The sequence below is a fragment of the Colossoma macropomum genome, unplaced genomic scaffold (assembly GCF_904425465.1).
Source record: "Colossoma macropomum unplaced genomic scaffold, Colossoma_macropomum, whole genome shotgun sequence".
NCBI classification, from domain to species: Eukaryota; Metazoa; Chordata; class Actinopteri; order Characiformes; family Serrasalmidae; genus Colossoma; species Colossoma macropomum.
This window is the reverse complement of record NW_023494810.1, coordinates 34323855-34329010: the sequence shown is the minus strand read 5'-3', so window position 1 is coordinate 34329010 and position 5156 is coordinate 34323855. Positions and strand designations below refer to the sequence as shown.

At 40.1% G+C, this 5156-nt stretch overlaps 1 protein-coding gene across 1 annotated transcript in view; it reads left to right on the top strand.

Annotated features, from left to right (window-relative positions):
* The first annotated feature begins 234 nt into the window (after positions 1-234).
* Positions 235-5156, top strand: part of LOC118799905 (transmembrane protein 88B) — a 14929-nt gene continuing 10007 nt past the window's right edge. The window contains exon 1 of the mRNA XM_036559999.1: positions 235-424. The gene's annotated coding sequence lies outside the window, so the exon portion shown is untranslated. The remainder of the gene's footprint in view (positions 425-5156) is intronic.

Below are 5156 nucleotides of genomic sequence, written 5' to 3'. Positions count from 1 at the left end.
AAAAGTAATGATCTTAGTGAAAGGAGGGAAATATTTTTGTGTTCTTTTTACCCCACTGTGTGTGTGTGTGTGTGTGTGTCCAAGTGTGTGTGTGTGTGTGTGTGTGTGTGTCCAAGTGTGTGTGTGTGTGTGTGTCCAAGTGTGTGTGTGTGTGTGTGTCCAAGTGTGTGCCCGGCGGGACTTGATTTGAATGGGAGAGCAGCTTATAACCCTTCATTTTAATCTCAACACACATTAACGAGCACTCAGAGATGCAGTGCTATCTCTCTCTCTCTCTCTCTCTCTCTCTCTCTCTCTCTCACACACACACACACACACACACACACGCGCACTGAAGGGTTGCTCGGAGCGCGTGTATCTCTCACACAGCTGAGCGTGTGAAGCTGGACAGTGTGTTAAACGATTAGATCAACATCTAAAGCAGGTAAGAAGCTTTTATTCACATCGGTTTAATAACAGTGTAGTGTGTGTGTGTGTGTGTGTGTGTGTGTGTGTGGTGTGTGTGTGTGTTAAAGCATCTTTTAGTTTTACACTCAAACTAAAGCAGCTGTGCTCAGGCACTGAGAGAGGAATAAAGCTGATACAGTGATGTTGTGTAGTCCAGTGTACTGCACTGTTGTTTATAACTGTGTAGTGTTGCGCAGTGCTGTGTTAATGAGTTGCTGTAGTGTGTATAGCATGTATATTGTATATTGTAGTGTGTGCAGTGTACAGTACTGTAGTGTACTATAGTGTTTAGTGTACGCTACATTACACACACTGCTAAAAGTGAGCAAATCTACACAGTGAATCGTAGTGTCGATAGTATTGTGTAGAGTCTGCTGTACTGAAGTGTGTATCGTAGTGTATTGTAGTGTAGTGCACTGTAAAATGCATTGTAGTGCACTGTATTATTGTTTTCTGTACTGTGTATTGTATTGTAGTGAATTGTACTGTATTGTACTGCATACTTTAGTATATTGCAGAATAGTGTACATAGTAGTGCACTTTGTTGCTGTGTAGTGTACATAGTAGTGCACTCTTTTGTAGTGTAGTGTGCACTGTGGTAGTGTTGTGTGCATTGTAGAGTAGTGTAGTAATATAGTGTGCATTGTAGTGCACTTTGTTGTTGTGTAGTGTGTTGTGCATTGTAGTGCACTATAGTAGTGTAGTGTGCATTGTAGTGCACTTTGTTGTTGTTTAGTGTAGTGTGCATTGTAGTGCACTGTTTTGCTGTGTAGTGTGCATTGTAGTGCACTGTAGTAGTGTAGTGTGCATTGTAGTGCACTTTGTTGTTGTTTAGTGTAGTGTGCATTTTAGTGCACTGTTTTGCTGTGTAATGTGCATTGTAGTGCACTGTAGTAGTGTAGTGTGCATTGTAATGCATTGTATTGTAGTGTTGTGTGTATTGTAGTGCACTGTGTTGTAGTGTAGTGTGTATTGTAGTGCACTGTGTTGTAGTGTAGTGTGCACTGTATTTTTGTGCAGTGTGGTGTGCATTGTAGTGCACTACGTTGTAGTGTAGTGTGAAATGTAGTGCACCATATTGGAGTGTGCTGTGCATTGCAGTGCATTGTGCTGCAGTGTATTGTAGTGCACTGTGTTGTAGTGTTGTAGGCTTTGTGGTGTATTGAAGTGTTCTATAATGTACACTGTTGCGTACTATAATGTATTGTACTGTACTGAGCATTGCAGTATACTGTAGTATAGTGTACTGCAGTGTGTATTGTTGTACAATGTACTGTAGTGTACATTGTAGTGTACTATACTGTAGTGTACCGTAGTGTGTGTTGCTGTGTTATGTACTGTAGTGTACATTGTAGTGTACTATACTGTAGTGTACCGTAGTGTGTGTTGCTGTGTTATGTACTGTAGTGTGCACTGTAGTATTTTTGTAGTTTACTGTAGTGTGGTGTACTGCAGTGTGTATTTATGTGTAGTGTACATTGTAGTATACTGCAGTGTGTGCTGTGTGTAGCTTACTGTAATGTGTACTGAAATGGAATGTAGTGTATATTGTAGTGTAGTGTGGTGTATTGTATTGTATACTGCACTATAGTGTACTGTACTATATATTGCACTGTAATGTACTGTAGTATATACTACACTATAGTGTACTGTACTATATGTTGTACTATAGTGTACTGTAGTGTATATGCACTATAGTGTACTGTACTATATGTTGCACTGTAGTGTACTGTAGTGTATATGTACTATAGTGTACTGTACTATATGTTGCACTGTAGTGTACTGTAGTGTATATGCACTATAGTGTACTGTACTATATGTTGCACTATAGTGTACTGTAGTGTATATGTACTATAGTGTACTGTACTATATGTTGCACTGTAGTGTACTGTAGTGTATATGCACTATAGTGTATTGTAGTGTACTGTAATGAGGTGTATAGTAGTGTACTGGATAATATATTGTAGCTCACTGTATATTACAGTGTAGTGTAAAGTGTAGTCCAGTGTACTGTGATGTATATCGTAGTGTGGTGTATATTGTGGTGGAGTGTAATGTAGTGTAGTGTAAATTTTAGTGCAGTGTAAATTTTAGTGCAGTGTAACATGTTGTAGTGCAATGTAGCAGTTGTTCAACTGTAGTGTATATTGTAGCGTTGTGTATTTTTTATAAATGATAGTGTAGCGTAATGTAGTGTATGTTGCGGTGGAGTGTATGTTTGAGGTGCAGTATATACTGTAGTGTATTTTAGTTGAGTCTAGTGAGTAGTGTAGTGTAGTGTGTAGTGTAGTGTGTAGAGTAGTGTAGTGTGTAGTGTAGTACAGTATATATTGTAGTGTAGTGTAATGTAGTGTGTAGTGAAGTGTAGTGTAGTGTGTATTGTAATGTAGTGCAGTGCATAATGTAGTGTATACTGTACTGTAGTGTGTATTGTAGTGTAATGTGTATTGTAGTGTAATGTAATGTAGTGTAATGCAGTGTGTAGTGTAGTTTAGCACAGTGTAGTGTATTATAGTGTAGTGTATGCTGTTGTGTATTGTATAGTGTGTTGTGTAGTGTAGTGTAGTGTGTAGTGTTGTGTAGTGTAGTGTAGTGTAGTGTTGTGTAGTGTTGTGTAGTGTAGTGTAGTGTGTAGTGTAGTGTAGCGTAGTGTGTAGTGTGTAGTGTAGTGTAATGTTGTGTAGTGTGTAGGGTTATGTAGTGTAGTGTAGTGTGTAGTGTAGTGTGTAGTGTAGTGTGTAGTGTAGTGTGTAGTGCTGTGTAGTGTTGTGTAGTGTGTAGGGTTGTGTAGTGTGTAGTGTAGTGTGTAGTGTAGTGTAGTGTGTAGTGTTGTGTAATGTTGTGTAGTGTAGTGTGTAGTGTAGTGTAGTGTGTAGTGTAGTGTGTAGTGTAGTGTGTAGTGTAGTGCTGTGTAGTGTTGTGTAGTGTTGTGTAGTGTGTAGGGTTGTGTAGTGTGTAGTGTAGTGTAGTGTGTAGTGTGTAGTGTAGTGTAGTGTAGTGTGTAGAGTGTAGTGTAGTGTAGTGTTGTGTAGTGTAGTGTGTAGGGTTATGTAGTGTACTGCCTGCAGGCGAAGGTGAGGAAGAAGACAGGAAATAAGCATTTAACAGAGCATATATGCTATACTGCGTACGCATGAGTGTGCATGTATATGTGTGTGTGTGTGTGTGTGTGTGTGTGAGTGTGTGTGTGTGTGTGTGTGTGTGTGTGTGTGTGTGCGTGCTCTGAAGTGTCCAGCTGATTGAATTTTGGGTGACACATCGGTCACAGGGCACAAGGAGAGGAGATTATGATTGATCACCAAATCAATGGACTTCTTCTTCTTCTTCTGTGTGTGGGTTAGATGTGAGGAGACGAGGCTCTGAGTGAGATTTCACACAAAGATTCATACAGAATATTTAGATTAAACGGACATCAAATAAATCTATCCATTAAGATTCAAATCAGAGTGCTGTGCTTCTCTCTCTCTCTCTCTCTCTCTCTCTCTGAGACTCTTTCTTCCTCTTTTCTCGATCTCTTCTGTTTTTATCTGTCTTTTCCACCTGTCAGTTTCTCTCCCTCCCTCTTTCTCTCTCTCACTCTCTCCTTATCTTTCTCTTTTCTCTCTCTTCTGTTTTACTCTCTTTTCTCTCATCTTCCTCTCTTTCGTCTCTCTCTACTGCTTTTGTCTTTGTCTAGGAAGAGAGAGGTAAAGAGAAGGAAAGATAGAGAGCGAGAAAGGAGAGAGAAAGAGAGAGAAGAGGAGAAAAAGGTATAGAGAGGGAGTGAGAGGTAAAGAAAAAGGTAAAGAAAAGAGGGAGAGAAAAAGATAGAGGAAGAGAGACACAAAGAAAGAGGGACAGAAAACTAGAGAGAGAGAGATCATCTTCATTTCAGAACGAAACATCTCTCTCTCTCTCTCTCTCTCTCTCTCTCTCTCTCTCTACCCCTCTCGCTCTCTCTCTCTCCCCCCTCTTCCCTCTGAGGCTCGTCCAGTGCCTGTCACTCTCATTGACACAGATAATTTCAGTAAATTCGTCCGCCTGCTTTTCCGAGTTATTTATAATTCAGAAAGCTGGAAAAAAGACGAAAGAGTTCAGAATCGCGATCGAGTGAGTGTGAAGCCTGAGAGGCAGCACGACACAAACAACAAAAAGACACAAACGGGACAGGACACACACACACACACACGCACACACACACACACACACACGCACACACACACACACACACACACACACTCAGAGGACAGTTGTATAATTATAATTAGAGCTCTTTTATATGCAGACTGCTGTACAGACAATAGAGCTGCTGTTATTCTCTGATTCAGAACTTCCAGAAAAATGACAACACTGTGTGTGTGTGTGTGTGTGTGTGTGAGTGTGTGTGTGTGTGTGTGTGTGTGTGTGTGTGTGTGTGTGTGTTTTTGTACATTCTCAGGACAAACACATCCACCAGAAACAAATTATCACCTGGTGTACAGGAGAGGGCAAAAACCTTCACTACTATCAATGTAGGTTAATGTAAAGAGATTTAGCTCCTTTTCATTTCTGGAGCTTTTCTATTGATCCATTCATCGTGAAATTTTCACACAGGGTGAAGGACAGCAGCTGAGCTCCAATATAGTAGAGAAAAATAGAAATCGATCAAAATGATGATACTTGGGTTTTTGTTTGGACAGTGATAATATGATATATATGCGTTATAATTAAACACAATGAGGGGAAACAAC